This window comes from Sardina pilchardus, chromosome 5, assembly GCF_963854185.1.
Source record: "Sardina pilchardus chromosome 5, fSarPil1.1, whole genome shotgun sequence".
NCBI classification, from domain to species: domain Eukaryota; kingdom Metazoa; phylum Chordata; class Actinopteri; order Clupeiformes; family Clupeidae; genus Sardina; species Sardina pilchardus.
This window is the reverse complement of record NC_084998.1, coordinates 28,494,788-28,512,096: the sequence shown is the minus strand read 5'-3', so window position 1 is coordinate 28,512,096 and position 17,309 is coordinate 28,494,788. Positions and strand designations below refer to the sequence as shown.

General features: G+C 48.5%; 1 long non-coding RNA gene across 2 annotated transcripts; it reads left to right on the top strand.

Annotated features, from left to right (window-relative positions):
* Positions 1 to 12,904: 12,904 nt before the first annotated feature.
* On the top strand, positions 12,905 to 15,831 carry LOC134079632 (uncharacterized). Of its 2 annotated transcripts, none has more exons than XR_009939102.1 (3): positions 12,905 to 12,990; positions 14,415 to 14,611; positions 14,954 to 15,831. It is a non-coding gene; the product is annotated as an uncharacterized LOC134079632 (long non-coding RNA). The 2 variants fall into 2 exon arrangements; XR_009939101.1 differs by having other exon boundaries at positions 14,946 to 15,831.
* The last annotated feature ends 1,478 nt before the right edge of the window (positions 15,832 to 17,309 follow it).

Below are 17,309 nucleotides of genomic sequence, written 5' to 3'. Positions count from 1 at the left end.
ACGCCCTTCGGGCGGGCCCAGGGGTGGTCTGTGACAAATGGGCAAGGTTACAGACATCATGAACAAGCAGTACTGTTATGAGCAAGCATCTATCCAGGGTTTTCCCAACGTTGGATGGCCTTGCGGGTGAGGGCTAATCCTCTATTACGCTAAGTTACCTATGCTAAGCTATGCCTTATGGGCGATATTGTGTCGAGCGATATTGTGTCGGGCGTATTTATGTCAAAGAAAATCTTAAACCCTCAAACTCTCCCATTCGGGAGATGGCCATGGTGGGGGTGGGGGATAGCCGGCCCCACCCTCCGTCTCGTAGTCGGGCAGTATGAGCATCTCGTACTCCTCCTCCTCCATTCCCTGGACGAGGAGTTGTTTGGCAATGGCTTTGGAACAGACCCTGCTGCAACACTGCGTGATACAGCAGAACAGTCCCACTACCAGGGCTATTCCTAGCAGTACTTTGAGGAGGAACGCCACTATAGTGCCCCCTATTGACCCGAAAGTGTCTTTGAACCATTGGTCCACGGATTCAAAGAAGCCTGTTATATCCGAAAGTTCAAAGGTGGGCCCTTTTCCTGAAATGGAATGGGCCTCCGTACTCAGATTCTTAAGTCTTGCTAGCGCGTTGTTGAAGTCTGCAACTTCGTCGCCTGGTCCTGGAATGTATGTGCAGCATGAGTCCTTTCCTACAATTGCACACACACCACCATCTTTGGCTAATATCCAGTCCACAGCCATTCTTGTCTCCATGGCCATCCTTGCTGTGGCATTCAAGCGGCGTTCCATTGCATCCATCCTGCGGCCCATGAAACGCATCCAGGGAGACGTTCATGAACCGTAGGGAATTATAGTTGATCATGTTAATCCATTCTGCGTTCTTCGCCACTCCAATAGCTGGTATAAGGGCTTCAAATCCTGCCACCACCTCATCCCTCACCTTGAATTTCTTGGGAATGTTTTTAGGCTGACCGAATCGGTCCAGGTACACTTCCCTTTTTCCTCTTCTTGGTGGTCCTTTTGTTGGCGGTGACATGCTGGGTTGTTCGGAGTCCCTCTCTTTCCATGGAATGATGTGAGTTCGCTGAGCTAGCTCCACCCTAGCGCATAGTCCCCGCCATAGTTTTGGTAGGGTATTACGTATCCCCCACTTCTTCCCGCATGCCCACCACGAGCCTTCCACCGGGATGTCCTGGCCAACCATAAGCAGGAATGTACTCACGTCTTTCTGGGGCTTAGTGCCGTCACTCCTCCTTTGTAGGTGGAAGTCATAAGGATGCTTTGAGCGGACCCATTTCGTTGCACAGAGTCCCTCAAACCTCCCCACGTCTTCTCCTGCACCTATGGGCCATCTCAGTTCCGGGGAGCTCTCCAGAGAGATGATCTCATTTGACTTTGGGTCCCTATTGTTAATTTCAACAGAGTATTTTCCTATATCTTGATCGGTTAGGTTGGTTATGGTGAGTACACCAGACGTCAAGTTCAACATTGTTCGTCCTTTGCAGGCTCCGTAATACGTCACTTCTCCAGGTTCTTCATTCTCGAGATAGTGCGCTGCGATTACATGTTTTCCGAACTTCCATGTAATGCCCCTAATTGGGCCATGTCTTCCTACGGGGGTGAGAGTAGCATTTCCGGATAGCTTCCCACCCTCTTGAACTATCTCTCCTCCTTTCCACATGCTTTCAAAACATTCGAACTGTACTCCTTCCGGTATCTCATAGGACCAGTGAGTCTTTTCCGTCGTTCTGAATCCCATGCTTGGGTATTCCCGTTTGCATCTTTCCGAGTTGTTCATGCGTGGCTCGAATTGTCCCGTTGTCATGTCTACCCCACGCCATTGGCTGCTTCCCATGTACATGTAGCACCTGAATGGGGACCATAGCACATTGGCAGGCGGGTTTCCTCCAGGCGGGTAGTCTTCTTCGAGCTTGGCGGATGCTGGTACAACTGTTATTTTGGGCCGGATTGCCGAACACACATAACACTGTCCTTCAGGGTGTATCGACTTTCCAGTGAATTCAGCCCATTTCATCCAGGCATTGTTCTCGAAGGCCTCGTAGGTGTTGCCAAGCGACCTCCTCCGTCTTCCTTTACCCTGCTCTAAGGGAGCCAGTGTACTATCAGTTATGGGTGTGCTCCCTATATTAGGTGTGTCTCCTGCTTGTATATATACATCGTCTCCTGACCCCTCGTTGTGCATAATCACTGTCCCATTATACCCTTCCGGGGTATTTCCTGACTCATTCGTATTCGGGAGGTTTATTGATCTGTTACACAGTTCTTTGTACATTATATCATTCAGTCTTTGTTTTCCATTTGGACGAAGAGGCAGGGAGCCTCCTCTCCGTCCCCTTCTTTTATTCTTCCTCTTCCTCGTCTTCCTCACTTCCTGAGAGTCGAGGGAACCATTCACCTTCATATGGATCGTCGTAATTACCCCAGTCTCTTCCGGGATAGCTGTACCGGTAGAGTTCTGTGTCTTCCTGTCCAGTGTTTCCACTGGTGTCTGGATACCTGTAGTTACCGTAGGGGTCACCTCGAGAGGGGCGATCTCGGTTGGGTGCATCTCCAATAGGGCTGAGTAGGAAAGGGGGTATCCAGGCCAAGACGTCGTCAAGGACATCCTGGACCTCGGTTCGTTGCGTCGTGCCGTCCATCCTCGGTTCTTCCTCAGCTGGGACACTGGTACTGGGGCGAAGGTCTTCCCAGTTGATAGTGCCGTATTCCTCGTAGTACAGGGGTAGTCCGTGGGAGAAGGGTGGCGCTGTTTCTTCTTCCCCCCTCTGCGGCTCTTCCTCGGCTTCGGCGTAGCCTCCTTCGTCAGGCGTGGTGGCTGGGGAGTTGGTCGTGGAGCTGTCCGTGAGGTCAGCGGCGGGGCGTGCTGCTGCTCCTCCAGATACTTGGGGTTGGGAAGCGGTCTCAGCCTTGGGTGGTCGCCGCTCGCCAGGCCCCATCCTTCGGCTTGGTCCTGGTAGGTTCCCATCAGCGTCACCACCTGCAGAGACTGATAGGGGAGAGAAAACAGCATCCCTCCCAGACACATCAGGCCCAGGGCCATGGTCAGGAGCCGGCAGTGTCCTCCTCGTCGTACTCCCACTCGTACTTGGTTCTCCCCTGGGCGGCCCACCACCATCATCCTCCCCTGGGGGGCTTGGGGGTCTCCCATCTCCATCGTCACCTTCCGGTTCTCCTGCTTCTCTCGGTGGAGGTGCCCTGTAACAAGAGTTAAGGTGATACCATAAATCTGACCCCTCCACCCTTACTGACTTTGGAGTGGTGTGAGTCACTTTGTATGGTCCCTCTGCCCTGGGGTCGAGGCACGATCTCTTGAACACCTTTAGGTACACCCAATCTCCCACCTGTATGGGTCCCCTTTCCGCCTCTCTCTTCAATCTCTCCTCTCTCTTCCGTTGTTCCTTGTAAATTGCCCTGTGAACTTGAGAGAGTTGTTTAATGTAGTTGCCCACTTCTCCCTCTAGTATTGCTAGAGGGGGTCGCCCATCCGTATGGTATCGTGGAGTGGGCATTGCCCTTCCTGTCACCATCTCGTGTGGTGTCAGGAAGGTGGTTCGATTTTTCTCACAACGCATTTTCATCAGAGCAATGGGCAGTGCATCCACCCAATTTAGCCCTGTATGCTGGCAAATCTTGCAAATTTTGTTTTTCAACGTTCCATTTGCCCTTTCCACCATTCCCTGACTCTGGGGGTGGTAGACGCACCCAAACCGCGTCATGATTTGCAGTTTTTTAGCAATTTCTCTCCATGTGTTAGCTGTGAATGCTTTGCCATTGTCACTGCTTATTGTTTCTGGAACGCCAAACCTGCTAATCACTTCCCTTGTGAGGAAGCGAATGACAGTTGCCTCATCCTGCCCACTGGTTGGACAGGCTTCCACCCACCTTGAGTATCGACATACTACGACCAAGACATGTTTGAACTTCCTAACTGTTTTGCCCATGTCAATGTAGTCCATCACTAAGTGTTTGAATGGGCCGTCTGGGAGTGGGATGTGTCCCAGAGGTCTTGGTCCTATGCCTTTTCGTATGTTATGTCTTGCACAGGTGTCACAATTTCTGAGTACAAAACTAATACGATCCTGCAGTAGTGGTGCCCAGAACCCCATATTAAGGATCTGATCCTTGACTTCCCCCCTTGCGCAATGATCAACATCATGCGCATCCTGAATGAGAAAATCAAGCAAACGGTTCGGGGCCACCACTCTGCCATCATGGGCCCTCCAAAGGCCGTCTCCACCCAGTGTCGCTCCCCTATCTCGCCATCTTTGTTTCTCTATGCGAGGGGCGTTTGTCTGCATTTCCTTAATGGTGTTTAATTGGTGTATGGGATTGAGTACCACTACCCTCACCTCATCTCCCCCTGGCATTGCCGCTGCGGCCGGGACCATCATTCGCCCTACCTCAATGGCAGGAGCCTGCAGTGCCATCCTATTGTTCTGCTGTAATACCAACTTGTCGTATGTCATGATTCGATCCATCAGTCCCGCTGGGTACCTAGTGGCACAGGGCGCATTCCAACAGATAGGGCAGCTCGCCCTCTGACACAGAGCACAGCAAGAGGGGTCTGGCTGGTGGTGATGCTCAGGGTCGTACCACTGGGAGCACCACAGGCACTCCATGTAGGGATAGGGGCAGGGGGCGGGGCATGGCATTGGCCGTGGCCACGTGCCATGGCCTACTCTGCTGAGCATCACAGTGTGAGGTTCATTTTCCTGAGGGGTCTTTGGAGCCTTGTTCTGAAGCCTAGCCTGGAAAGCTGCTTCCTTTGCTACCTCATCTGCCTTGGCATTACCTAGGGTAATATGGTCCTGCCCCTTACAATGTGCTTTGCATTTGCATATTGCTAGCTGTGTCGGTCGCATCATAGCTGCTAGGAGTAGTTGAATTTGTTCCAAATGTTGGATAGGTCCTCCATCTGATTTTTTGAAACCTCTCTGTTTCCACTGTGCCCCATGCACATGGCAAACGTTATGCGCATAGGCACTATCTGTGTGTACTGTTGCTTCCTTCCCTGCTGCAAGTGAACATGCTGCTGTGAGAGCTTTGAGTTCTGCCAACTGGGCAGAACAGGGTTGCACGCATGGTTCGCACATGACTGTGACGAAGTCTTTTGGTCCTAGCATTTGTACTACACTGAACCCTGCATGTGTTTTGTTGTCATAGTTATGACTTGATCCATCTACAAAATAAGTAACGCCCTCTGACAGGGGTTCACTCTCTAGGTCTTCCCTAAGTTTAGAGAACGCTATTGAGTCTGTCACGCATTCATGTGGGCTGCCTTCATACTCGAGTGGTATGAGGTCAGCTGGGTTTCCGGCGGTGTCGCATGTTTTTATTGTGACGTCAGGACAGAAGGATAGGTTGTAGTATTTGAGCTGTCTTTGTGGAGTTAAGCAAAACTTTCCCTGTTCAGCTAACTGAGCCACTGCATGGCTGGTGTAGATTGTCACAGGCCAACCCATCGTTATGCCAGACGCTTTGACATAAGCTAAGTATGTTGCCTCTAGTCCCTGAAAACATGGTGGGTAGCCTTGGGCTACTGCGTCCAGCTTGGAGCTATAGTACGCCACTGACTGCTTCCTTTTTCCATGGCATTGTACTTGAGAGACAATGGCTGCCATGTATGCGTCCTGTCCTGGTTCCTTCTTCACTGTCACATACAGATGGAAAGGCTTGCTGTAGTCAGGTAGTGCCAATGCTGGCGCCCTCTGCAGCTCCTTTTTGATTCTCTCAAAGGCTTCATCTCCATCTAAAGTCCATGTGACTCGATTCTTGAGGCTGCTGGTCCCTGCTCTGACGATCATAGAACGTAGGGGAGCTATCTTCTGTTCATAGCATTCCACCCAGTCACTGCTGAATCCTATGAGACCTATGAATGACATCATCTGCTTCACTGTGTTTGGTTTCGGGGCCTTGGTGATAGCCTCAATGTGTTCGGGGGCAATGCCCTTGTGTCCATGGGTGATTATTCGCCCCAGGTAGATGACCTGGGGCTGCGCAAATTGCAACTTTTTCCTTGACGCCTTGTACCCCCCTTCGGCCAGGACGGTCAGTACAAGGACGGTGTCTTTTTCACATGTTTCCTGGTCTGGTGAACATAGCAAAATGTCATCCACGTATTGTAGGATCGTACTTTGGCATTTGACATGTTTCAGATCCTCCTTCAAAGCTTGGTTGAAAATATGTGGGCTGTGTTTCATTCCCTGTGGAAGGCGCGTGTATTGGAACGTTTTCCCTTGGTATTGGAAGGCAAAGAGCTCTCTGCTGTTTGGTGCCACCCTTATGGTGAAGAATGCCTGGACCAGGTCAATGGCAGAGAACACTGTTGCATCCGGTGGGATGTTGGTCATCAACACATTGGCGTGTGGAACTTCTGCTGGGTAGTCTTCAATCCGTTCGTTCACAGGCCTAAGATCCTGTACCATTCTCCATCTTACTCCATCTGCTTTCAGTACTGGGAAGATAGGCGTGTTGCATCTCGCCCTTGGGACTTCCTCTAGAACGCCTGCCTTCAACAACTCCTCAATTGTTCCTCTGATTCCTTCTGCTGCTTCTGGTGATATTGGGTACTGTGGCTGGAACGGCAGTGTGGCTCCTGGTTTTAGTCTGAACTCCACAGGGCTTGCTGATTTCACCAGCCCTATGTCTCCGTCTCCCTGGGACCACACTGAAGGTGGGACTTGCCCTAGTATCCTGTTGGTCCTTTCCTCGGTCGTCTCTGCTACTTCCTGTATTAGCATTATTTTCCAAGACCGTCGGTATTCCTCTTGTTCTGCGCAATCGCTCACGAACCTTTCCCAGTCCGGGTCAGATATGGTGAGAGGTACATGATTCTTCTTATCCCAGCATTTGTATCCTGCTCCTCCTATCAGGCCACGCATGCAGTACGGATTACCGTATGGACAGTTCTTTACATAGGGTATGTTGGCCACACCCTGTAAGGTCTGCTCCTGCTCTGTTAGTTCCTGTTCCTCTGCAATAGGCTCTGGCCCTGTAAGAGGTGTTGAGTCTTCCTTTGAGCGCCATGACAGATGTTGTTTGTATGTTTCCCACTCAATGTCTTCACTGCTGAAAGGCTTGTGTCGTGTCTTGTCCCAACACCGTCGTCCTGCTCCTGGGAACAATCGCCACAGGCAGAATTCATTTCCGTATGGGCATCCCTTCACGTAGGGCACTTCCTTCTGTTCTTGGCACTCTGCTTCTGTTATCTCAATCACCTGTGGGACACCCCACACCGTGATTGGGTTGTCCAGTTTTATTCTGAACATTGGGCCGCTTCCGGGATCGATGGCTGTTTGGAATCGGTCGTTCATGGTGTATTTCCATTTAGCACATCTGGCCCTAAGCATTGCTGGGCCCATTTGTCTTGATCTGTACCCTACTGCCACTCTCAGGGTGATGTGGGGCATTGTTCCGGGCATGTCAAAGTGCACGCCCATGTCCCATCCTTCCACAAATTTCACTTGTGCAGCCACTCCTTCCTTGGCTACTATTATTGCATGTATGTCCATTGGAATACGTTTCCACACACCCACTTCCTTGTTCCATTTCTTTTCTCTTTCCTCATTGGGTGTTGCGTCGAATTTTACTGTACAGTGGAGGGGGCACCTCGGTGTCCTTAGGCGACCATGGAGGTCGCTGATTTGATGTCCATATTGTGCAAAGATTCTTCGTTCCAGGTCTGGTTCCAATTGCCCAATCCAATAGACCTGTTGCATGTCGCTTTGTGGGGGTTCACTTATCATTAAGGCCATTTGTGTGGCCAATCCTGTTATCTCCACTCCATGGGGAGAGCATTCAATTTGGAGTTTCAGGTTGCACAGGGCGTCTCTTCCTAGTAGGTTAACAGGCGTATGCTCTGCTACCAGGACTGGTATTCTAATTTCCTTATCTTCGATTTGAATTGACACTGGTATCGTCATTGGAATGAGCTGCGTTTGTCCCGAAAAACCCACTGTCTTCATAAACTTTCCTGAAGATCTGGGGAGGTGTTGGGCATCTTTTGGGTGAAGACAAGTGTACGTTGCTCCTGTGTCTACTAAACATCTAACTTCTTTGCCCTGTATTAGAACCTGCAGCATTGGTTCCTTATCAGCTCCCCTCGTTAAGATGGGAAACTGACCCTCCCCTGGGTTTTCTGGGCCTCGTCAATTTTGGTAGAAGCCCCCCCCGTAGGGAGAGACTTGCATCTGTCCCTGTGGTTGAGCTCCTCCCTGTGTTTGTCCTTGCTGCGGTGGCATTGCACCACCTTGGCCTCCTCCTTGACCTCCGTTTTGGGGTCTGTTCCGGCAGTCTCTTGAGATGTGTCCTTCACCCCAACACACCCAGCACCTGTTATCCCTTTGCTGGTTTTGGTTTTGTTGTCCTCTTCCATAGCCTCCTCCTCGTCCTTGTCCATATCCTCCTCGACGAGGTCCTCCACGGCCTCTTGGTTGGTACCACTGTTGCTGTGGTGGCTGTTGTTCTTGCCCATACCATCCCCCTGGTCCCTGGAGTGTGGGCATCATTGGTGGCACTGGTTGGGGCTGCTGCATGACCACAGGTTGTTGTATTACTGGTGCTGCCATCTGTACTGGTGCTGGGGTTGGAGCTGGCATTGCTGGGGCTTGGACTGCTGGCATTACTGGAGCTTGCGTGGCTGCCTTCTTTGAGCCTTTTACCTCCTGAATTTGCATCTGGGTCAGCTTCCGCAGGGCTTCCTTTTCTTGCTGTTCTTTCTTGTCCTCCCCTTGTCTGTACATTGTCACGTGGTGGGCAACTGCCTGCCTAAACTCGTCTTTCGTCATGCAGGCCCACCTCCAGTCGTTCTCCAGCTGTGTTTTCACTGGTCTCGGCAGTGCATCCATTACTGCCTGCCTGAACTGTACTGTAGATGCGTATGACTCTTCTGGTCTTTGTTCCATCCTGGCAGTCCAGTCCTGGGCTGCCTTTTCCACAAAGGATGCTGGATTCTCATTGTCCTTGAGTTTTTCCACGTGAACAGCTGTGGGGCTATATTGGTTAGGATAAGCTGCTCTCAGAGCCTTCCATATTGCATTTCTGTACAGGTCGAAATGGTGGTCATCGTTGTGTGATGTTTGCATCAGTTTTCCCAACTTTTCGCGTTCCAACACTGTCTCGGTTTCAGCTTTGCCCAATATCATGCTGAGCACATATTTTATGTCCCCCACAGCCAGAGTCTTCCCCTGGGTTTCGTTTTCGAAATGCGTCACCCATCTGCCGGTCCCCTCGTGTAACACTGGGAGCCTTGCCAAGAGACCACTCACGTCTGAGTGGGCCCAGGGCTGGTAGTGGTGATTGGTACCTTTGAATATCAGTGGGGCCATTATTGGTGTATCCTCAGGGTCTGATTCTTCTCGGATGTCCTCCAGTGTTCTTCCCTTCTTTCTAGCTTTCTCTCTCTCCTCTTTTCTCTCTTTTTCCATTTTTTCCAATTCCCTCCTGCTTTCCTTCAGGCTTCTTTTCACACCTTCTTCAATTTCGTCCAGTCCTTTCTTCATTCCTCGCCGAATCTCATTCATGCCTTTTTCAACTCCCTTCTTTACTCTGCCTATCCCCATCAGTCCAGTGGTTATTACTCTGGGTGGGATCAACACTGGGAGTTGTAGTGCTGCTCCCTTGTCTTTGCACTTACTCTTCTTCCTGGTCTGGTGGACCCTTAGGCCGTGCATTCCCTTGTATTTTCCGTGACAGCCTGCACACACTTTTTCGTCCCGTATAATTTCCTCCAGGCGTGTCCGGTCCCCAATCGTGTTCTCATGTAGTTCCCTTATGCGTCCAGCCCTCTCCCTTTGGTCTTCCTTTATAGCCGTGTGGTATGCCTCCTCTAGCTGGCCTGCAGTCTGTTCGACTAAGTTCAGGGACCTCTCCATTTGTTCCCGTGTCTTCCTAACTTCTTCTTCTTCTTCGCTCTCACTTTCCTCTGTGTCTAATTCTGCTATGATTCGTAACTCAGCCATTTCTCTTTCCTTTTCCCTTTTTTCTTGGATTTTCAGTGCTCTCGCTTCCTTTTCTCTTTCAGCGTAGACCTGTCCCAGCCTCATGTGGGCCTCTGCCGTAGCCGTTTCCAGATACGTCGGGTAGTGTGTCATATCTTGTCCCTCCTCTTCTATCCTGGTTCTTATTTCCTTTATCTTGCCCAGGATGTGGTGGGCTTGTATCTCCTTCTTCTGTCTTTTTATTCCTGGGTCTCCTAGTTCCATCAGATTCTGTTCTAGCCATTCTTTTTCAGCTTCACGCTGTTCTTTTATTCTTCCTTCTCTCTCTTGCTCCTGGCTTGTCTCACCTTCTCGTTCTGTCCAGGCTGGCTCTTTCTTTTCCAGGGGACTGGCATGTCTCAGGCCTCCTTTGGCTTCTTCCTCCACCATCCTCAGGAACTCTTGGTATTCTTGCCTGTATTTTTTGTGCTCTTTTGTGCTGCCCCAGCACCCATCTCCTGCCCACCTCTTCATTTTTTCCACTTGGTTCAGAATGCAGTAGACTAGTTCCCTCCTTTCTCCTTCCATGCCCTCTGTCTCTCCCAGTTCTTTCAGTTTTTCATCCAGCCACTTCTTTATTCCTTCACCCCATTCCTCAGCTCCTCTTTCCTTTTGTACCTGTTTCCTATATTCTTCTTCCCTCCTTTCTTCATCCATTGATCCCTTAATGCCTCTTTCTCCCACACCTGGGGTGCTTGTCCAGTGCACTCCCTTTTCCCATCTGGATTCCTTTGTCCATTCCTCTCTTATTTCTTCTGAAGCTGTCGCATGTCCTTCCTCCATTGCTCTGTTTCTTTTTACTCCCTCCTTTGGGAATCCAGATATCATGGGGGCGGAGGGCGACTCTGGGGACGATGGCTGTGATGACTGGGGTGATCCCTGTGGAGACCCATGAGGGCTGATCCTCCTCAGCTCCAGCATCCTCATTGCTTCCTCCATTACCTCGTCACGAGATCCTTTCATAATGATCTCCCTTAGCATCAGGGCTGCCTGTATCGCCGGGAGTGTGGGACTCCCGACCTCTTGGACTGCTTGCAATGCTGGAGTGTATGGACCTCCTGTTTTTATGTGTTTGATTGCCTCCTGTAGGCTTGGAACTTCTGGGTATAGCCTTTCTGTGTCAGAATATGGCGGTGGTCTCTCTTCGAATGGTGGTGCCTCTGGAGCTGGGGCTGGGTCCTGTGATGTCACTTCCTTCTGGGTTGGTTGTGGATAGGGCATCTTCTCTTTTTCTCCTGGGTTTGGTACATGGTCGGGAGTGTTCTGCTGATCAGCCTTTTCCTTCCTTTTCTGCTCAGCTATCTTTGCGAAAGCTTCCCATACTTGGAGCTCAGTTTCCCTCTTTTTTTCTCCTTTCCTCTCCTTTTTTGCTGCTCTTGTAGTTCATGACCTTTTCTCTCATCTGGGTCAGGACTATGGGGTCGAATGTTCCCCTTTGCGGCCACGGGGAGGCGTCTGATTTTGTCCGGCTGGCCCATTTCTGGCTTACCTTCTCAATTTCTGGTTTTGCTATCTTGTTTTCCCTTACCACCTCCTCCAGTGGGGTTGGCTGTCTGGTTGTCATTTTGTTGACTTTTCTTTGTTTTTCTTGCTGATTTTCACTGTTCTTTAGGATCTGCTTTGTCACCTCCTTCTTTGGGTTCCTGATCCCTGCTTTCCCTTAGTTCTGGATATGACACCCACGTGCGGATGTTGGGGTATCCCACTTCTTCCCACTCTGGCAATTCCTCTGGTTCTTCCTCCTCGGGCACGTTGAACCCTCCTCGTCTGGGGTAGCGCTTACACTTGTATGTCCCTTCCTGGACCTCCTTTATGATGCTGTCTGCAGTGTGTATAGAGCCTTCTCCCCTATTCAGGCCTGGGATCCACCCAGTACGGCTCCCTGGGACCCAACCTCGGCGTATGGCTTCCTCTACCTCTGAAGGGTCTGTTTCTCCTTTGTTGTATTGTTCTAGGGCAGTGTCGATATCTCTGTATAGAAGATCTAATTTCCTTTCTTCTTCGTATTCCTTCTGATATTTTTCGTGATGTAGCTTGTAATCTCCTCTACTATACGCATATGATTGTGTCTCTCTCTCTGGGCGACGCTGTCAGCCTTGTATCTGCAGCAAATGTTCTTCTTATCCTCTTCTAGTTCAGCCTGGCGAACTTTTTCTTCTATGCTATTCCTTCGTAGCTGCTTGGCAAAGCTCTCGTAGCGTGTCTCCTCCTTTTCTGAGCTGTCTTCTTCTTCTGACTCGTCCTGCTCCTCAGGCTCTTCAGAGTGAGCCCAATCTGGGTACAGATCTCCTACTGTGTATAAGACGGCGTCTATCAGGTAACCCCAACTCTGACAGTGGGCAGGAAGTGACACTCTTTCTCCTGCAAAGTGTTCCCCTTTTTCGTTTGTGACGTGTAATCTCCACCTCGTCCCTGTTCCCTGAGTAATTTTTAATGTCCACTCCCTTCCTTGTTCGCCTTCTGCCATACGCTTCCTATATTTATCTTATCTTGCCCTTCTTATTATATTATTTTAATTATTTGTTTATTCCTTATGTTTTACTTTTTTAGTCTTATTTAATATTGTTTCACTATGTCCATACACACTTCTGACTCAAAGATATAGGCTTCTTCTACCAGCCGCGCTACTTTCTGTGTAAGTTCTGTGTAACTGCTGCACACAAATATCCCACAGCAGATGTCTGCGCTATTTCCTATCATCAATTGCCACTTTCCTCCTGGCTGTCGGGTGAATACTATGGACCACTTATCACTCAGGTCCATGTATTATAGTTCCACGATTATATTTTCGGTTGTTTTTGTTATTTTGGTTGTGTTTTCTCTCTTTGTCCACTAGATGTCCTTCTGTCCTTATTTATGTCGCCTAAGGGGTGTGTGGGCGTGTAGTCCCCTTTCCCCCACTTTGGCCGCGTCTTCTACTCTGTATGTGTGTGAGACTCCTGGTGCTTTGTGGACGTGTTTTCTTTTCGTCTCTATTTCCTTGTTTTCCTAATCTGAGGTAAGTCCTAATTTTTTACAGGTAACGTTAGTGGTCTAGCTGTTTCTTCTGTGTCGTCCTGACTGCCCTTTTCCAGTTCTATGTAGGCCTTAACCCCTTCGTATGTTTTAAAATTTATGTTGAAATCTGTGCCTGTGTCTCGATCCTTCACTTCCACGAGGTACTTGCTACCCTTTTCAGTTGTTTTTTCAGTGACGGTGATGGTTTTTGCCTTAACTTGTATTTCTACTCTCCCAATATTTATAAATGCCTTCATATATGTTTCTTTTTTGTTCTAAGCTATGTGTCTTTTAGACTGTATGCGGGTAAAGAGGAAGGGGGCCACTTCTCCCTTTTTCTGGGCAGTCAGCCAGCTCACTTCCTGTTCTCTGTGTCTGCTTTTAATAACTTTCAGACTACGGCTCTGGTTTCTCTTTCACTCCTTTATTTTATTTTGCAGTTTTAACATTCAGCAATTACTTTCAGAAATGTTGTATTTATTATTTTATTCAAGCAAACAGTTTATTGATTATATAATTTTGTTCAGCAAAGCGGCTGTATTACCCTTTATTTTGCAAAGCACTTGTAAGGTCCTATCAGGTCCAACACTCTCTGGCTCTCTTTCCCTGTTCTGCTCTAACTCTCCTCCCACGCTTTCTGCTCTCGGGCTGCAGTCTGAACAGTTGCTCAACTATAGGCTGGAACTTGTATCCCACAAACTGAGATGCTTGTTGGATCACCTCCTGCACTACTAATGGCTCTGCACCTGTAAAAATTTTGGACGAGATTGTTCCACTTTTCTCCACTACTATTGTGTCAACCTGAAATCCCCCTTGGTGTGGCTGACAAATTGTTATTTCTAACACCTTCTCTATACACCTTGGCAATGGGCGGGATGTTCTTGGGTCTGGCCGTCGCCACTCACTAGAACGCCACTCTGTCCACAAGGACCTCTCTCTCTCTCGGTCGTCTGGGACAGTTGGGGAGTAGTCTTCTGGCTCTGGGGGTCTATAGGGGTGTTGTTCTAACTCGTCCTCACGTTCCTGCTCAAAGTCTGGGGTCTTTGGGGAGTAGATCTCTTCTGAATAGGGGCTATAAGTATCTGGGTTGTGACTGCTATTCCAGCTGCAGCCTACGTCTGAAGACTGAATTATCTCTTCCTCTTCTGCCTCAGACTCTGACTTTTGTTCCTCTTTGTTTTCACTGTCTGTCACCGGGTCTGCTAAGTCTGACACTTTTGTCTCCCCTCCTGCCTCTATCCACCCTGGATCCTGACTAAACCCACACTTCCACTGCTCTTCTCCCTCTTCTCCTGTGGTTCTTTTAAAGTAGATCTTTGGGGGTGGCTCTTTTATTTGAACATGGGGACACTCCTGTCTAGTAAATGGATCACCTTCTTCTTCCCAGAAAGCCCCTTGATTGAACGTTAATATTTCTATCAACAGGTTTACATCTAATGCATGTGATGTCTGCAGCGATTGGACCACTGCTCCCACTGCTGCTTCTATGGATGTGCACTTCTTCCCCAGTTCCTCTATGTAGACCTCCTGCTGGTTCCCCAAGCTTTCCACAATCCTCAGTGTGTGTGTGCACTCTGGCATCTACATGGGCCCACGCCCCACAACAGAAACAAGCAAAGATGGTATGCACTCAGTATTTTACCCAATTATTAAACAGTTTAAAATAAAAAATATTATATGCCTCTTGTATAGCTCGCAGCTATTTTTTTTTCACGGTTTTAGTCGCACTTCCCGTTTTCTCTGTCGCACAGAGTTAACACCTTTAACATACAGCTGTATTTATATTCAGTTGTCATACAAAACCACCATAAGTGTCGCACACTTTACAGACTAGTTTCCTTACTATCTGTCTTCTCTGTCGCACAGAGGAAATACCATATACCTATAAACGCAAACGCTTTTAAGATCAACAGTATAACCCAATCTCTGTCTCTGTGTCTCCACTATTCTTTGGAGAGTGTTAGGTGAGACAACCCGTCCCAGGCTACCCACCAGCCCCAACAGCACAGTTCTCCCTAAATATAAGCAAAAACTGCTTACCTTGGGCCCGTTGGAGAACTGAACTGCCGGAACCTGCTTCACCCGGGGCGGAACTGCTCTCCTGGTTGTCTTTCCTCAAATCTCGGTAGGAACCTCCAGATCTGTGGTGGAAAATTCCACGCTCCTGGACTTCTCAACAATTAGCACTCTGGAACCAATTAACTCTTGTAAAGAAACCAATTATCACTCTGGACCAAGCATCCGAAGGAGACCACGTAGACAGAGACTTCCCAACACTGAAGATCTTTATTCACTGTATCACAATGATATTACAATCCAAACAATGTCTGAACTGCACTACCAAGCAATAGAGTGAAGGCGGCGCTACCAGCTGGTACCTCGACGAGATCGATCTGAAGCTCTGGCTGCTCTGCTCTCCCTTATATTCTGTTCAGAAGCGCCTCCTTCTGAGAACGTCACCAGATCTTGTTTAGCCAATCAGAAAGGGCAGAGAAGCCAAAGGATCCAATCATAATGGTGGAAAGTTTCACCCTCCTCCATTTTAAAGAATATGAGCACACCCCTCATTAGGTCACTATGTTGAGTCATAGTTGTTTGCACTCTTTTGCTATAGTTTGGGTTTTCTGGTTCTTTCCAGTTTTCCAGTTTGCATCTATTTTACCCTTTCAACCAGCTGGCACATTGCCCTCACTCCTGCTTGAGTGGAGAGTCCCCTTTCTTCTGTTTCACTCTCACCCAAGACACGTCTGTACATGTCTGGACATGCCTGCGCATGCCTGTACACGTTGTTCCATGTTGATCCTTTGTTTATAAGTATATGGTATTAAAGGTTATTAATGTATCTTATCACTCTATGTTATTCAAACAATATAAAAGGAAAAAACACCACATAGCCCAACTTGATAGGTAGCCCATCTCAACAGATACGTTCTATCGAATTCTGCTACGGTAGCTCATCTCGACGAGGCAGCCCAACTCGACAGAACACCGGTGCTGGCTTTTTGGCACCAGCACCTGTCATTGTTCGGTCGAAACACGCAGAACCAGTTCGAGATTGGGCACCGGCGCGGCACCAGCACCGGCACCGCTGCGGTCGAAACGAGGTAGACGAGTGTATGGGGGAGGGGGGATGATCGGTTTCAAATAGGCTGCAATGGATAGTGTTATGTAGGCCTATAGACCCCGAAGCCATTTGCTTTGAGAACGGCTGGCTGATGAAGTTGTTGGCTGGCTAGCTGGCTCAGCCAAAACCTTAATGCAGCCGCCACAGTTTTCATGACACACAATGTTATTGTATTGTTTTGGACAACGTTCTGCACGTTTCACTTCAATGTAGACTGCATGCGTTCATTGCGTTGTGAACAGAGCAGCAAACTCTGGAAAGGAAACGGTGGAAGTCGCAGCAGTAGCCTAGTAGCCTATCACCTGTAAATCCATCTGTTCCAGAATATTTGGTTCATATCAGCAATCTTTGGTTTTGGTGTTTGTGCAACCGGGCCCTGACGATTTAACAAAAGTCTGAGTAGCCCTACGTAGGAATTAGGAAAGTATGTAAGGTGAGATCAAAATCAGGCTACTTTGTTAGCTTCTTTCCCCCATGTCATTTTGTCGTCAACTCACTGTGAGTCCTGTGTATCGTAGCAACGAGCACAATTACTGATGTGGTGTGTCCAGTGGGAAAATCTCATGCAGGCCCAGTTTCTAAGCCATCGTTTATTTTTTCGCGTGTCACTATGATATAATTATTTTTAGATGCAAAAAGTCTAACTGGCTTAGTCAAAGTTTGTCAGATGGCGGCAGAAAATGATTGGCTGGCGAAATTATTTTTCGTTAATGGTAGGCTAGGCCTAAACATATTGTGATTCATCCGTTTATTTCAGATAGGTTGTTATTAAAAACCACTAACAAAAAATAATTGTTCATCGACGTTGAAAAACAATCAGACATATATAAACGATATGTTTTATGGTAAAATATTATTCTCATGCCCGACTGACAGGAAATCCTTGCGACATCTGCTGTGAGAAAAGAGAATAGCAGCCTGGACAAAAATGGCCGAACGCGAGACAACATAGTGTTGTCACATAAGTGAGCGCAAAATAGCTCTAAACTAGCTTGTACCGGTGTGCTTTTGATCATGTAAAAATTCTGGGTGACAAAACACGCGTATTTAGGAAAAGTCGTGAACGTAGGGTCCTGGAATTTAATCGAGTGAAAAGATTTTTTTTTTTTTGTAATCGCTGCGGTCAAATGACCGCAGCCTGGCAGTTCTAGGTATATCTAGGTCAAACCCACACGGCGCTTCTAGGAATACGCGTC